Raw genomic sequence first — 18,116 nt, forward strand, 5'->3', positions numbered from 1 at the left:
ACCTCATACATTCAAATCAGCTGTTCATTATATATACTAAATGAACCTTAATCATTCCACCAAACACAAAATAAGACTTTTCGCTCGAATTGACGCCGCTTTGCAAAGGGGTTCTGGTAATTTCCCTGTGTCTAACCACTGATTTTCCATGTTCGGGTTGTTTAGATAAATCTATTTTTCATTGTCACTAACAATACATCTATTCAAAGGATCATTGTCAAAGGCAGAGCAAAGAGCTGTACACACCTCGCTCGATTCGCAGTTGATTAGTATGGTACTATTCGACCTAACCCAATCATGACGATGTTTGGTATCTTTACAAGAGAGTTATCTACTATTTCCTTTGTATTCTCAATATTCCTCTCAGGTGGACGATCTGAGCGCGAACGATCTTTAAGAGGTAAATCTCCACAATTAAAACGATTAAGCCAACGGTGTGTTTTTCGCTTACTATCTTATCTTTAAACTTCACATATTTTCCTTGCTGCCACAGATGCTTTAATCCTTTGTTTCCAATAATGTGTTAACAATAAACGAAGTTAATATTTATCGCACTCCAAATTATTTATTATGAAAACGTACTGCGTCGTCAACAAAGAGAAAGTGATTAAAAATCTTCACATTTTGTATTCGTTTTTAATCATATGATGTACTTGTCTATTCCTAGTTCTTAGGCTCCTCATCATTCACAGCCTCCTCACTCATTTTATTTTTTCTTGAAACTTCTCCATTTATCTGTACCCATACCAGTCAATCGAGTTTAGATCGTCATTCCAGGATTTTGTTAAATTTCATCAATTTCATGTTTTTTGAAATTTTATTTATGAAGGGAACACAAAGAATACAGTTTTTTTCTCACAGATCCATGTTTCTAAATAAAATCCATTTCTTCTTTGGTTGCTTTTTTTTCATAGTCGTTGGGTCATTTCTTCTCCATACTACAATATCGCTTCTTTCTATCAAAATAGACTGTATGGATTTTAAAAGTTTTCATTGTGTGCTTCGACTCATTTCAGACCAATCCTTATCATTTCGAACCATGGCAAGAACTTAGTCTTCTGTCGGAAAATCTTTTCTAAAGAATAACGGATGTACTTTCCTTCGAACTCTTTCTTTCAAATGATTTTCTATTTGACATTTTGATTTTCCTTGAGCTTTTACATAAATGTTTGTAAATGATTTGAAATAATTGAATAATGATATTTTTCCTTAAAGGTTAAAGGAACGAATTTTCGGTGTTTACACGGCTTCTCCAAATTTTCCATAATTACACTAGAATTCACAATTAATAGTCTGCACATTGTACCTTGCAATTTGCAACTAAACTAAACTGTTAAGGATAAACAACTTGAACCTTATTAAATGGAAAAATGTGCAATAGTATTTTGGTGAAATTTGTTAGGAAAAGAGTCTTTGAATCGAATCGAATTGGACAAAATTATTGTAAAATAGGTACTTATTGTGAAAAATCTCTTATACAAGGCTTTTGGCCTCTCCAAACCGTTTTCTATTTTTCTATATAGCTTATCGTTCCAAAATACCAATAAAAGACCGAAAACTTGTATTACCTCAGATACATTTATGAAAATTTAAAGAAATATTTAGATTAGTGTTGCATATTCCATTTTATATCTCTTATTTCCTGTATAAACGATAAAGGATCATAAGGTCAACTTATATATTTCATTTATTTTGTCTTATGTTAATTTATTTGCTACATAAACCAAATTTCATTATCAAAATAATTAACGATAACAAAAATATCAAAAATATATAAGTATTTCTTTTTTGTTAGCTTTTTTCTTCTCTCAAAATTCATTAGCAACAGAGCTCTAAATTCCCTGAATAAATATTGAATTTCAAACCTTACTGGTCAATGCATTTGACTTTCGAAAAAGTATTAAATTAAATTTTTAATTTCTGGAAATTAATTAATCTGTCTAATTCTAAAATGAAAGCATCTTATAAAAATGCATAGATGTTGTTGGTCTTGAAATTAACTTTCTTTAATTCCGTATTAAAAAGTAGACACGACTTTTACTGTTATTGAAACCAGAGAACACTTAATTGCTTGTTAAGTTTTTTGACAAGTACATTAGATAAAATAATGTTGCAATATTTATACATATATCTAAAATAGAGGAAATATTTTGTGTATTAGAATATGGAATATGTATGTATTCTTTCAAATACACTTAGATCTTAGATTAGATGTTAGATCGTTATAGCTTTAACAAGTACTAAAGATGAAGTACAGCAATCAGAACAGATCGTGATATCAAGAATACACATTGAACGAATAATAAAAAGGGGTATTTTTAATTGAAACATTAGGAATTTTAGATTTGTTCTTTTCAATTCAAATATACATAATAATACATTTAATTTAAAAAATAAATTCTCCAAATACAAGGGATATTGAGAAAATAAGGAACTTTGAATAAACTTTTTGATAGTGTTCATAATGTGAAATTTTATCAAACTTAATTGAGATATAATAAACTTGAAGTGAATGTTAATAAGATGAGGGATATTGGAAAAATAATGAACGTCTCAATAAACGTTTTTGAAGTGCTCATAATGTGAATTTTTATAAAACTCAATATCTGTTATCCGTGATTTCTGTTCGAAACTCCTATTTCACGTAAATTCGTACTATGTCCTGTGAAATCCTTTATTAATCCATGTTATATGAAATTAATGGAGTTAGATGGAAAAATGCAATACCTGAAAAGCTGTGAATTTTTTCAAGAAAGAAGCTAAAGCGGAGCTCACCTTTTTCTGAAGGATTATTTAAATTCAAGAGAAATGACATGTGTAAAAGGCCTAAAAATTAATTAGTGGTTTAGTTTATCAACATGATGGATACAGTTGCATATACTGTATATATTAACAACACAAACAATATTGCCACATATATCGAGTATATATACTGCTGCTTATCTTTTAGGGCCTTTCTTGGTTAGAATAAAATGAAATATATGGAGGTCTGGCTCTGAGTCAGCATTGTGTGATATAAAAGAAACTCAAATTGAAGAATCATATGTCTATTTCATGTGATATTAAACTTATCTTGTTAAAATTAAGTATGAAATTTATTTTACTTACGGTATATAATGGAATATATGATAACAAAAAAATCGATTCAAAAATTATGTTTCAAATGGAGCCGTTTTTAACGTATATATACTGACATAAAAAATATATGGAATGATTACATTGAGTTGAAATATATTAACTTCAATAAACACATAAATAATCGCAGAAACGTGCTGGGACATTTTATTAAATAAAAAGTAAATAAATATATAAAAGCAATTAAGTACTTATTCCTAAACTTATCAAAGTTAACTGTTACATATAAGAAATGAAACAAAAATTGAATTAAAAAAGTTATTTCATATAAAATAAAATCATTAGAATTGTATAAATAAGACATCACAATCAATCTACGTTTCCAGTTCTTTTTCTATCAAGAACTGTCAATTAGTTCATGTATCTCTTCTTGGTCTATTCCTTATACAACTTTTTAGTTCAGTCTTGAATCTTACCAAACAGAGCATCATCTAGTCTGCAACGATAAGTTTTATGCTGATCTGTGTCACATAACAATACATTTACTTATTTAAAATACTACTCCTTCCAAACAACATCTTTTGAGCACAGTTAACCGTCATACTTAAGATCTACTGGTAAATTTCATCAGATGAGTATTTAGGTAGAATAATTTGAAAAATTTTGTGGCCAATGGAGTTGCTTGAAAACTATTCTTTTTCACACCTACCTATACACCGTTTGTTAGAACATGATGCATTATAGCTTTACTCCTTTGATCTCAGTGGGCGTAAAATCTTGATTTGATGCAAAATGTACTGTCGTCATGAATGCATCCCTTTTCGTTATATTATCCGATTGTGCTTCACATAATAAGTCATCATCATAAATGATCGTTAATATCATCATAATGCTAAAATTGCTCTAGATATTATGAAAAAACTCCCGGAAAGCAAATGATCTATTTTTCTTCCAAGATACTAGCTCAGCATGAGTATCGTCCTCGTCGTGGAATGTGATATCAAGTTTACTTTCGATCAATGGTGATACGATTCCCAAAATTAATGTAATTTCATGTAATTGAAACCAGAATACATTGTTATTATTTTAAACGACATGTATATTCCCTATTGATTAATATATAATTATGTATTCGAGGGCATAGCTAATGAATAAGGAGACTGGGGGGCTGCAAAAGAGGTACACATGCACCAAATGCTACATTTGTTACAGTAAAATGTTCTGTTGGGAATGCTATACATCTCGCTACTGTAAACAAATCGGTTCATCCGTACCATCGTTCGCATCACAGTTGGTTTTTTGCTTTAGGGAAAATGTTAAGCGTAACAGTAGAGTAATGAATTCTTGTAAAACTTGAAAAACCACTACTAAAACATGATTTATCAACAAAAGTATATGGTAGTGAATATTTATCGTTTATCGCGTAAACGTATTTTTGAGCAGCTGAAGTGTTTTCGAGATAGTCGAGAAGACGTTCTTCATGATTTATGTCCAAGTCAAAAACGGATGATTATATAGAAAAAATCATTAATCTGAGTGTTGATAAAGAATCCGTATGGAAAATTTTACACGACATTCTTAACATAACATAACTGTAACCTAGAATTATTACAAGAATTGAAGTTGATAGTAAGTGAAAATTTACGAATTCAAATTGAAATAATCTACCGCTTCAGTCTCATTATTCAGTAGTCATATCTTTACGAATATATTCTTCATAGAGACAACGCTTATGAAGGCTGACAATATTTACCCAACTATCAAACATATTTTTACAACACCAATCCCATCAAAATAGTTTGAAGATTTTATTGTGTTTTGTATTTCTATCAATGACCACTTTTATGTAACATTATACTATGTTAACACACAAAGAATATTCCATCAATAATAATTTATTGTAGAAATTCTACATTTTTGTTCATTACAATTTATTTTCACTGAATCACATCCATTATTGCTTCATGAGACTCTATACATAGATTAAAAGAAGTTTAATCAATTAAATGTTTTTTAATTGCACCTTGAATTTCTTCGACCGTTGTAGTAAGATACCTCCCACCGATTCATGTATAAACAAAGCGAGATCTAATCTAAAAAAAATCACTATTATCTAAATGATATTGAACGAAGTTTGTGCTCTATAATTTTGAATACATCAAATAGTTATCCTAGACCAGTACCATGTATAAACAAAATATTGCGTTACCATAGCAACGAACAATAACTTATTAGAAGTGTCAGTGTAAAGTTTAACGTCAAAAAAGATATCCACCGAAATTGTGAAAATCGAAAAATTGGTGTATCGAGCTATCATCAAGTACGAGTACCAAGGGTTAAGAGGTAAGCAGATTTACGATTATATGCCTAATATCCATGGTGATCAATATCCTTCGTATGCGATAGTGAAAAATTGGACTGCCAGCTTCAAAAGAGGTAAATTTTCCATTGAAGATGATGACCGATCGGGGAGGCCAGTTTCTGTGTCAGTCTCCGAAAATATCGGTGCAGTTCATGACATGATTTTATCAGACCGTCGAATTGGGCTAAAACGGATATCTGAAGCACTGAATATTTCATAGGAACGCGTTTATCATTTAGCTCACGTTGGACATGCAATTTGTATCACCAAATGTTTGAATGTTGACCAAAAGCGACAGCATCGCGTTCGATCTGTGTTCGATTTGAAAACGATGTAGACTTCTTAAACCGAATTGTTACTTCGGATGAGACATGGGCACATTTCTACGATCCAGAAACAAAGCAACAATCGATGGAATTGCGATACTCTGTTTTCCAAGACCTAATCGTTTCGTCTCCAAAAATCTGCTGGAAAAGTTCTTTTGGGATTGCCATGGAGTAATCATTAATGATTTTTTGGATAAGAGTGGAACAATACCTGGAGATTACTATTCGACATTACTGACCACTCTACGGGAAAAAATTAAAGAGAAAACACGTGGAAAGCTATCCAATCATGTTGCCATGCAAAAAATTCGTAATTTAGGGTTTGAATTACTAGAACACCTCTCTTATTCACCATATTTGGCTCCTTTCGACTAACATCTCTTTCGTCAACTGAAAAAAAGTTTAAAAAGTTGTAAATTTTCTTCCAACGAGGAGGTAATAAAAGCTCTGGAGATCTGGTTTGCAGAGCAAGAAGAAACATTTTTTTTGAAAGGTCTAGAGACGTTGCAGGTTAGTTGTAATAAATGTATCCAATTAAGAGGAGAAGAGTGGTGAGACTTTCATTTACCAAATATTCTATATTTTGATTGATACATTCCCGTATATAACCCAGAGTTTCACTAGGAATGTTTTGATTTCGGGAAAAAATATTCTCAACAAGATCAACGTTTTTTATTTAGTCTTTTATTCAGTTGTATGTTTTCTTAGCACCATTTTAGCATAAATCTTTCGAACGTCCAAGTCGTCTGTAAAGATTTGATCTATGAAAGTGTTCAAATTTAACTGTTCTTTCATCATCCTTCTTATTAAAGAGCTGTCACACTTTAAACATTTTCCTTAATTTTTTAAGTCGATGAAATATATAAATTCCTATGCACAACAATAAAAATAAAACCTCACTGATGTCACTATCAAAAAAATTGATAAAGATATTTGTCTAGAACAGGCTGGTGGACACAAAGTTGCCACATAGTTCCCAGTGCTTCCAGTCTCTTTATTTTGTCATATACCTCATATCATAAAGCCCAAGTCATTAAATCATTTTATGATTTTTTTATGATAATATTTGTCAATTATTATAAAGAATAAAAATTGGAAAATAGTTTTTGTTATGTGAAACCACAACAAGAACTTAAGAGCCAGAAACCGTAAGCTGATGCAATCCTGCTAATTCTCGAAAGAATATTTGAAAAATTGTCGGTATTCTGTAATTCCCTTTATTTAACGGCAGCTTCTTTTAAACAATTTCAGATTGAATTTCGTCTATCTTTTTGAGCTTAAATTTGAATGACTTGATCGACTGTTTTATAGTAGCATACAATATGTCTACGAATTCATCGATATATCTATATATTTCACGTTTAGAATCAAAAGTAGAAAACTTTATGTGTTGGTTTCAGATATTTTTGAGTTTTTAGATTAGCGAGGAAGGCAACTCGTAATACATCTTTGCGTGATCACTAATATTAAAAATGAATTATTTAATTACTGTACACAACGAGATAAGACTGTATATGTATTAGAAAATTTCCTTTTTGATACTTCTACAACGAACTCAAATATTTGCACTTTAAAAAGAAAAGAGTGTATAATTATTTTTTAATATATTATTATATGGCTATTCCAAAATTGTCAAAGCAAAGATTAGTATGTTCAATATTCCGTTATCATGAATTTTAAACAAAAAAGGTAAATTTAATTGATACAAGCCGTATTTTCATTTGGGAAGTTTAAAACTTCCTGTGCTTCTATTAATCATTAGATAATGATACACATCAATTACGTATGAGTATGAAAATTACTTTGTAAAAACAATTTTTGTAGTTAGTCGGCATCTACAAATAATCACTCCCTTAGTAAGGCTGTAATAAACAAAATGGTTCACCCTATATTATTAACTGGCGGCGGCCATTTTTTTATCGAAACCGTAATGGATAGGAATTACCGCACAAACTCTAACATTTAATTCAGGCCAATGGGATGGGAGCTAATAACCAGAGAGGTAATAAGGCGTGGGGATTGGCATCTGTGCTTTGAGCAAAGGCCTCAGGTAGAAAATATTCTTCGATTTATGATTCTCATCAGGCAACACTGTTTTAATAACTCGATGTTATTTATTAGTTTTGATGTAATTTTCGTAAGTTATTTTGTGTTAATCGGTATCGTGTTTTTCAGTGTTATTATTTGAGAGTGATTTGAAGTGTTTTAGTGACTGGATAAAAGCATGTGAATGAGCATAATAAGGTATAAGTTTTTTTTTCTTTTCAATGAGAAAATATGCGATATTTTCCTATGAAATAATATTCTATGAAATTTTCGTGCTAAATTCTTCAGCATACATTCATTAATATGTTTAAGATGAAGCAATCAATTAATTTGTAACTGTAGTTACCGAATGTATTAATTTGTTGTTTCTGATTGGTTTATATATGAATAAAATAAATCCCTTCCTGCTTCTGGCTCGTATGCGGTTTTCTGTTTTTTCTGGTTTTTTTTGTGGTACATATTTTCCTTTGTCCTAATTTTTTTTACAGACTTTGGTGGCATACTTTGTAATTGTTCAAATTATTTAAGTTCATTTGTTCTATTAATTGACTTATTGGTTTTTACTTTGTTTTTTATGTCAGTGGTCGTGTTTAGCTTTAATTTGTACATACATAATCTGTATTATGTAGATGCACTCACGAATGTCAAGTGTGGATGTATCTATGTTTCGTTTGCTTTTTCTATAATCTACTTTGGATGCTATATGTTAACTGTAGATTTTGCTTATCATAACATTTCCTTTTCGGTCGTGTGTGTGTGTGCGTCTTCTGTATATAAAAGCTGCTTATTCTTCTTCAATTCTATTTTTTTCTTAGTTTATATCTTTATCTTTTGAATACTTTATGTTTTAGTTATCTTTGTTACAGGCACTTCTTTGTCATGTATCCTTTCCATTTACGTCACTGTTTTTGATGTCATTATTTTTGCTATAAATTCCTATGTATCATAGTTAGTTGATTTTGCTTCTTCTTCTCTCTGATCTATTTTATTTTCTTTTATTTATTTTTGTTGTTGCTTACAAAAATTTGCAAAGTTTCATACTATTTCTTGATATTCAATGGAATTAATTTGGAAATTATGGAACCATTGAGTGAAATACATACTAAAAATACTTTTTACTTCTATCACTACCTCGATACTCACAATTACACTAACGCGCGTTTAGATAACCAAGTTATCGACTTCTGAGATCGGAATTTAATGATAGTGTGTTCAATAATTCAGTAATATATCAAAGTAAATTCAAAATATATTTTTATTTTTTCTTTTGTCATGTCACTTTCTACCTTACTAAATTAGCACCCAATTTACATAAAGAACATACAACAAGAACTTAGATGCTTTTAGTGGGATAAAACTAAAAATATATTAACACATGAAATTGCAAGAGCGGGATGACTAGTTGTTACTGAATGACTGGTAAATCTACTTTTATAATGGGCTAGATTTAACAGATCTTGATTCTCTTGGATCAGTTTGTTATGAAATCGTAGCACCAGTAAATATATACAAACAAAAAAGCAGGTTATTTGGAACCATATTAGCTGAGATGATTTGAATTTCGAATCAGAAGCATTTTAAGGACCTATTTCAGAACTATATTATATTTCCTTGAAACTTGAACCTTTGCCTACATGATTACGAAGTGGTAGAAAAGTCTTTGAGCATTCCAAAATTTCCTGAAACTGTTTTAAAGAACTTCACGCACAACCCAAGCCAGGTGGAAAAAGAAATAAAATAATTAAAACCCTAGCATTACAATATAAAAGTAAATACATATTTCAAGAAATATCATTTATTATTGACTGAAAAAGTGTGATACAATTTCATTACTTATGATGAGAAATGTGGAAAATTTGCGTGTATACGCTTCAGTAAGCGACTGAAAACACATATTAATTCCAAAACTGAAAGGTTGAACAGTGAAGTCATATAGTACTGATGTTAACAATATAATATAAGGATCAGTCTTTGTACTAGTCCCAAATATACTTACAGCAAGAATAATAAAAGACGATTAGACACGTTTATTCGAAAATGCTGTTTACAAATGTCTGTAAGTTTTGTGTTGATGTGTGGGCAGGAACAGTGTACATTTTTAGTAATTTGAATGGTCAATGACATTTCGAATCGTTACAAAATTGTTATTCACGGCTTTTGAAAGATACAGAGTTTGCTATAACAATAAGAACTAAAATTATAGAGCATGAGACATAATAGATAGAAAATTTTGTTCCTTCCAAACGATTATGGTCATAATTTTTTGTGTAGTACTGAAGTTTTCACGTGATTCGCTAAATCTAAAAATCATGGCTGACAAGGCAACTTACATCCAAATGAGCTACTGAGAAAAGTAGATATACGTAGTGTGGTCCTTGAGGTCTTGGTCTCACATAGTAAATAGAGTGCGTTCGCCAACATCGTTATTCACGCGTCAGTGTTAGTCTCAACAAGCTTTATACAAAGTTTCAACTTGCTGCCTCCCTTCATTTTATAATAATATAGCTCGAACGACTACTCAGCAAATTGTTTTGAAAAATGTCTCAAATTGAGTTTCGCGCTGTTACGAACTTATTGACTAAAGAAGGATTAACTCCAAGACAAATCAAAAACAGAATGGAGGCTGTTTACGGTGACTTGTGTCCATCATTTTCAACATATGAAAATTGGTCTAAGTTGTTTCGTTGGGAACGAGAGTCATTAGATGACCCCCCATGTGCGGGAGTTGTCCTAAGTGACCGACGCATAAAAACAAAAGAAATTGTAGTACGGATCGGCATTGCGAAAACAAATGTTCTATGGAGCCTACATGAGGATTCAAATGTATACAAAGTATAATACGATCTATTATAACGGGCAAAATTATGATCCTTTATTATGACTCGAAATTCAAAAGAGATTCTATGTAGTGGAATCGGAAAGAATAGCCTGTGTCAAAAAAAGCACGGGTCACAATAAGCACGAAAAAAGTGATCGCTATCATATTTTGGGACTGCGAATATATCCTTTTGATTGCCTTTAAAGAATCAAATATCAAGGAATTTAACAGCGACGATTAAATTAAACAGGCGTTGTACGAACATTGTCACTAGAGGATTCGATCCCGGTCGATTTTTCTAATCCCGGGATTTTGGGATTATCAACAGTAAATACCGGGATTCCGGGATAGTCCCGGGATTGTATTGTAATGGTAGCAAAAAGAAAGTAAAACATATCAAAATCAACCTTTTATTTTAAATCTTTACTCAAATCTTCAAAAACAAAATTATAATTTCTTCTAATAAAATTAATAAAATAGGCCCTTATAAAATAGTTTAATAAATTAATGCTTAGTTTGTTAATTTTATTTTACAATAAACTTTAAAAAATCAACTTCTTAAAATCAATGTTAATAGGAAGGCTCAATGGAAGTTGGAGGAATCGTCAATAAATTTTTATAAGCATTCTCCAAATTGTAACCTCGTGTGGAACTAGTCTCATAAAGATTCACTTCTTGCTTAATGATTTTAGAAAGATCAGTTTCTTTATATGCTTCAGGATTTATAGTTTTCATACTGTTTTCTATTTCGTTCTTAAGCTTTTCTTTTAATGTTAAATCAGTTTTACTAGTTGTCTGCGTGGGTTCGATGTTCTATCATTATCACTATTTTCAATTTTCCCAGTTAACAAAATAATCTGTTTTTTTATAGTCATCTTGCTTGGACATGAAAATAACTCCTTTACATCCAATCAGTCTCCAACTCAGTCTTCTCAGTATAAGTATTTTGTAGATAGACTAATACTCCACTAACACACATCGTCGACGATCTTTCAAGCGGTTCAATAAACGTGTCTTCAATTTAGAAGCCAAAATTGAGTCATTGTCATGCAATTCTTGAAAAAGAAACTTGAGTGTAGCATCCGCCGTGCACAAATTGGCATCAGAACGACAAAGTGCTTCTACAGATAATTTAACTGGTGACAATACCTTGATTATCTCACCAATGAGTTGAAAATCTGACTCTTCAAATGGTACAGGATTATTAAGATCAATAAGTGCCTTTTTTAGGTTAGTTTTCAAAAGATCAAATCGTTCCAGCATTGTAAAGAGACTGTTCCAACGCTTTTTACACTCGAGTAGTAAATTAAGCTCTCTTCCATGTTCTTTTTTAACATATTTTTGAAGTATTGTATCATTTTTCAAGGATGCTCTTTTGAAAATAAGAATCACTTTAAGAACTTTCTTTACTAATTCATTAATATTTCGATCATCATAAGTCAAATCCCGACCATTTCCAGTTTCAATGACTAATCCTGAGTCTAGCCCTTCATTATCATCATCCGAGTCATCAATAACATCACTGGTAGTCTCATTTACATGTGTTTTTTTATACAATCAATCACAAACGGCTAAATGAATACCATGTGCAAAATAAACTTGTATTAACAAGTTTTCCAACCTTCAGCATTACATTTGGACCATCAGTCACTTTTCAATGTAGATAGTTCAGCTGTTAGTTGTTTTTTATCTTTACACTATAGTCTAGTACTCTCTTGTGGATTGTTGAAGCAGATTTAGGTAAGTCTGAGTACTCTTTTACTAACAGTTACGATCTTAAATCGTTTGATGTCACAAATACGCTAAAAGGAAAACCATCTAGCGCAGTCATACGGGCCAAAACATCGTCAAGAGTATCAGATTTCACAAAACAGTCGGCAACTGATATCATTTTTCTCTTCGAAGGTGGTCCTTCATTATTTTTGCTCGTTGAGGAAGATACCTTAGCAGAATCTACTTTTACGGAATGTTTTTGGTTGATCCTCCTAAGGTTTTTAAAATAGCTAAACAACGCTTACATTGTGCTAAGCTACCCGTTTTGTCGACTAAAAAATGACTCCACACTGACGTAACGTCTTCATCTTTTTTATGTTTGACATAAAAACTTTCCTGGAGAGTGACATTGTTTACTTCTTAAACCTAAAAAAAAATGAAAAGAACATTTAAATCTATGTACAACATGAACATAACCTCTTAGATCAACAGAAAAAACATTCACTGTTTTTCAACTATATTTACTCATACATGCATTGTTGTTTTTTCAATAAATTAATTTTTTATCACCAATTAACAATATAAATAAATTTTTACACTATTTTATACACATAATTAATCCGGCACCAGTCGTTAGCAGAAACAAACGCAATCAGCTGTGTAAACAAGATGGCCGGCGAATTTTGACGTTTAACGTCAAATGAAAGTAAGTGCGTTTCGTTTCACGCACATTTTTATTGACTTATATAAAAAATATATTAGTCCCGAAAGTCCCGGGATTAAAATATGATAGGGATCCCGGGACCGAATACTCTAATTGTGACTCTAAAGATGCATCATATTTTTATAGCGGTATAAAAGCTTTAGTCAGACATTCTCAAAAGTGTGAGGAAATGAAGGGAGAATACATTGAGAAATAATTACAGTTTTTCATTTTCTTTCTATGTTAAGCTAAATTCTCAAGGACCGCACTACGTATTTCACTCTGATAATACACTCTTAAAATAATATCTAAAAAACGATATGAATTTTAAATAAATCATATAGTATTCTACAAACAAACCTAACCTAACGTTCTGAAGTTCCTTTTCTATACATGTAATTATATATGTATAACATAATACATATATTGAAACATTAGTTTTATGGTTGCCACTTGTGTAAATATTTTGAGAATTCATTTACACCTTCTTCTAAACATTTGAAATCATTATCCCTAGATGAAACATACTGTAGTACTGCACACACCCTTTAAAAAAAACTGTATTCCTTCTAAATCGTAAGTTATAACTTCAAACATGTACATAATCAATTCCGGAATATTTTTTGACTCAATTTCTTGTGCATTTTCTATAACATAGGGTACTAAATACTGGTACCAGCATCATGTATATATCAAATCTTAATGGTAATCCAGCAATGGTTCAAATCTCCAAGCTAGTCAATTGGATGATAGTAGAATATCAACGCGGATTTACACACAAAAAATTGAGTAAAAATGTAATATATGATAAATATTATTAACATAAAATAGAGTTATTGATTTTCGGTAGGTTTTTGACTCTGTAAACATGAAAATTGGGAAAATATCAAACAAAATGTTATAATGACAATCAGACCAAGGTTAACCATTGAATTGCGTAACGAGGAAGTTGAACAAATAAAGTCATTAGCAAAAACTTTATTAAATTGATTAATCTCAGAACAAGAAAAGTGATGGCATATACTGATAACAAGATACTTCGATGAAATATAATAGATAAGATATATCTCTCTTACAGTCTCTAAAACCGGAAAAAGAAATCCAGGAAAACTCTTAAGAGCAAAAAAAGTTTTTTTCGTGAATTGAAAGATGTTCTAAAGTGAAAAATTAACAAATTGAAATCTACACTATGGTAGTTAGTTCTACTCTATGCAGCTGAGATAATGATGATAATGAAAGAAGATGAGGAAGACCTGAGAATTTTGGAAAGATAGATTCCAACGGTTCCAGAAATTCCAGCTTAGTTATATGTGGGGATCACCTAAAATATAAGAAGACAATTCAGAACTAGATTGTTGAAGCATATTTGGAATAGAAGGAAGAAAGCGATTACATATTGAATGTTACAGTTTAATCCAGGTGAAAGATGTGGTATCAGTCAAAATGGAGGCAGAAGGTAGGAGAAGACTTACGAAGGGCTTTTATTGTTTCGGGGAACAATTTTGTGCATTCTTGTCACAATTTTGACAAATAATTGTCATCTATTTGGTTCCATTCTTTTGTCAGGATATTACAAAAGTGAGAAGTGAAAATAGGACACTGCTTTCTGAGTTCCCTATCCAATTTGTATCACAACAATTCAATCGGGTTGAGGTTGTGAAACTGTGTCGGCCAAATCATAACTTTCAGCGAATTATTCCTATCCGTTTCTTTCAAATACTCTTTGCACAGTTTCGAGGAATGATAATATCTTTTATAACCTTATTTCTTCAAAGTCCCATAGCTTTACAAGGTCTCTAGTCGTTTTTCCTCTAAAACATTCCCAAACTATCACGAGTGTACTCCGTGTTTTACAGTCAAGATCACACATGGATATAACATCAGTTGTTTTTTTGACCTGCGCACAAATACTCTTCTCTTAAAGACCCAAAAAATATCAAACATTGTCTCATCACAACATAAAACTCTCGCCCACTATTCATGTGTCCAATTTTTATGTGCAACCTCTTAATTATATTTTGACGTCTTGCAAGAAGTTTCTCCGCTGCCATCCTTTCAAAAAGGCTTGCTTCTCTCAATCTCCTTTTTACTGTAGAAGTACTCAAAGGCAGATTTCTAAATTCATTTATCTACGCTGCTACTTCTGGACCCGTGAGTCGTCAATCACGTTTTCTGATCAATACAATACGTATATCTTCAGCAGTATTTTTAATCGAGTGGCAATTGTACGGTTACTTTTGCCTAGACTATGAAGGCTTGCGATTAATGTACCAGTTTAAACAGATAGTTCCTTGGTTTTACCCATTTTAAAAATTACAAATCTGAATTAACAAGAATGAAAACAATTCGTATACGAACTTAACAAAAAGATCTCTTGGTCCAAAAAGTATAAATCACTGCTCGTTCTTGCGTCTTACAGGGCTAACTGGGACTAAACTACAATCATGAACCATTCAATGAATTCATGAATCATTCAAGTTTTAACTTATCGCACATAAACTAATGCGCTCGTATAACATAAAGAAATAACAGATTATTTTTGGTTTGTAAGACACCGTTTCTATTCTGTTTCAGAGTTTGGTATAGAAATTTTTGAAAATATAATCCAATTGTGTTTGTCTTTTTCTTATGACAAAAATATAAACATTTTCATTGTACACGTTTTTTGCGATTGTAGTTTAGATGATGAATTTTTAATAAAAAATTGACGTTTTCCATTGTGTGTTTCCAATTAAGTAAGAAATATGTCAGGTTACCTTGTATATGCCTTCTACAAAATTCTTCTACTGTGTCGTAAAAAATTTATAGGTACGTGGACAGTAGGATGAATATCTTAAGTACAAATTTTCATTTAACACGTTGACGGACAATTGCGGCTATAGCCGTCAAAGCGAAGTTCACAATGTGGCATGACTGCTATAGCCGTCCAAAACGAAACGGTCGTTTTTAGACACTATGGCTATAGCAGCACAAATGTGCACTTACTGGCGTATACGTAGAAGCATAGTGTCGTGTTTTGAAAACATCTTTTTAGGTTGAAGTTCATATTTCACCTGTTATACGAGTTGCAGATTCAGTATGCACGTGGTTGTGAAGGGAGTAGTGCGATCGTGTTTTCTATTGAATTTATAGTTCTTATTGATACGTTTAACGATATTTATTATTATTTATATAACTATACTGGTATGTATTTGTTTATTATTCATTTTATACTTTAAACAGAAATAAAAAAACAAAATTTAGCATTTTAGGTTAGGTTAACGATACTATAGGTTATACTGTTTACTTTTTTTTTTGGTTTTACATTTGAAATATAAATAAATAATGATAATGTAAATGATAAATATATATTATATATATAATATACAATAAATAATAATACAAAATAAAATGTTTTATTCAATATTTACAGAAAATGGGCAGTTGGGAAAAAGATCAGGCTAGGCTGCTGAAGATTGTTGAGGAAATGAATAGTGGATCAAGCAACAGTGAGTCTGAATCTGATGCTGACAGTGCTGAAAATAACAATTCGGATAGTGAAGATGATGAATCAACTACAGATGAGGAATATGAAGCACCAGAAGAACCAAAAAATGATGAGACATGGCATACCAATACAACATCTATAAGAAACTTTTCTTTTGATGCAGATGCCGCTGGGATTCTTTTGGATATAGAAGAAAATGTTTCTCCAATTCAGGTTTTTGAAAAAATATGGGATGACCAAGTAATGGAAATGATTATAAAATCTACGAATGATTACGGCATAAAACTTTGCAATCAAGCACGGCCACATACAAGGCATAGTAGAAAGGCAAATTTCAAAAATACTGATATGATCGAAATGAGAAAGTTTTTAGGTTTGTGTTTGCTTCAGTCCCAGCTAAAATTCTCCAGCATTAGAAAACTCTTTTCCATTGATGCATTACATTACCACCCAGCATTTCCGTCACAAATGTCTGGAAGGAGGTTTGAGCAAATATTGAGGTGTTTTTGTGTTGAGGAAGAAAATTCAAACGACCCTTTGAGGAAAATTAAAATATTTCTTGATTTGCTCATACAAAAGTTTGCGAATGCATATGCACCAAATGAAGCATTATCATTAGATGAATCGTTGTTATTATTTCGAGGAAGGCTTTATTTTCGCACGTACATGAAAGGCAAAAAGGCAAAATACGGAATTAAATTCTATGAACTTTGTTCAGCCCAAGGTTACGTTTTGAATATAGAAGTATACAAAGGCCATCGAGAAAACGATGAAAACATGACAACTATTGAAAGTCTTGTGATGCGATTGATGCAGTCATACTTAAACAAAGGCCATCATTTGTTCATGGATAATTATTACAACAGTCTACCATTGTCTAACAAATTACTTAGCAAAAAGACACATGTGACAGGAACTCTTCGTGTAAATAGGAAGGGTCTGCCACAAGAAATAACACGTCGTAAGCTTAGAAAAGGAGAACATGTATGGCGACGCCAAAATCAGACTTATGTGTCCAAATGGAAAGATAAACGGGATGTGCTATGTCTAACAACAACTTACCACCCAAGCATGATAAACACAGCTAACCGGCGACAACAGGAAAAGAGAAAACCAATTGAAATAGTGAATTATAATCAGAATATGTCAGGTGTAGACAGAGCAGATCAGATGATGTCCTATTATTCCTGTCCACGGAAGACAATTAGATGGTATAAAAAGGTAATCTTTCATCTACTGGATGTAGCAGTATGGAATTCTTTCTACATCTTTAAAAAAAAGACAGGTTCTCAAATGAAGTATATAGAGTACAGGGAAGCAATCATACGATCTCTAACTGGTATAGATAATAAACGGGATGGAAGAACTTTGGTTCAATTTAAACGTGCACAAATCCAAACCAATGAAATCAACAACTATGGAACACAGCATTTTCCTGAGAAAATTTCACCTCCTGAAAATTATCAGCGAAAAACATATTTTCAGCGTTGTAAACAATGTTATAAACAGGGAATAAGGAAGGAAACATCATATTGCTGCAAGAATTGCATGTCAAAACCTGCACTGTGTCCTGCACCATGCTTTGA

At 31.6% G+C, this 18,116-nt stretch overlaps 1 protein-coding gene across 2 annotated transcripts in view; it reads left to right on the forward strand.

Moving 5' to 3' along the window:
- The window catches only part of LOC130894150 (segmentation protein cap'n'collar), a 189,641-nt gene that overhangs the window by 118,253 nt on the left and 53,272 nt on the right, over positions 1-18,116 (forward strand). The window lies entirely within an intron of this gene.

The sequence above is a fragment of the Diorhabda carinulata genome, chromosome 1, assembly GCF_026250575.1.
Source record: "Diorhabda carinulata isolate Delta chromosome 1, icDioCari1.1, whole genome shotgun sequence".
Lineage (NCBI taxonomy): Eukaryota > Metazoa > Arthropoda > Insecta > Coleoptera > Chrysomelidae > Diorhabda > Diorhabda carinulata.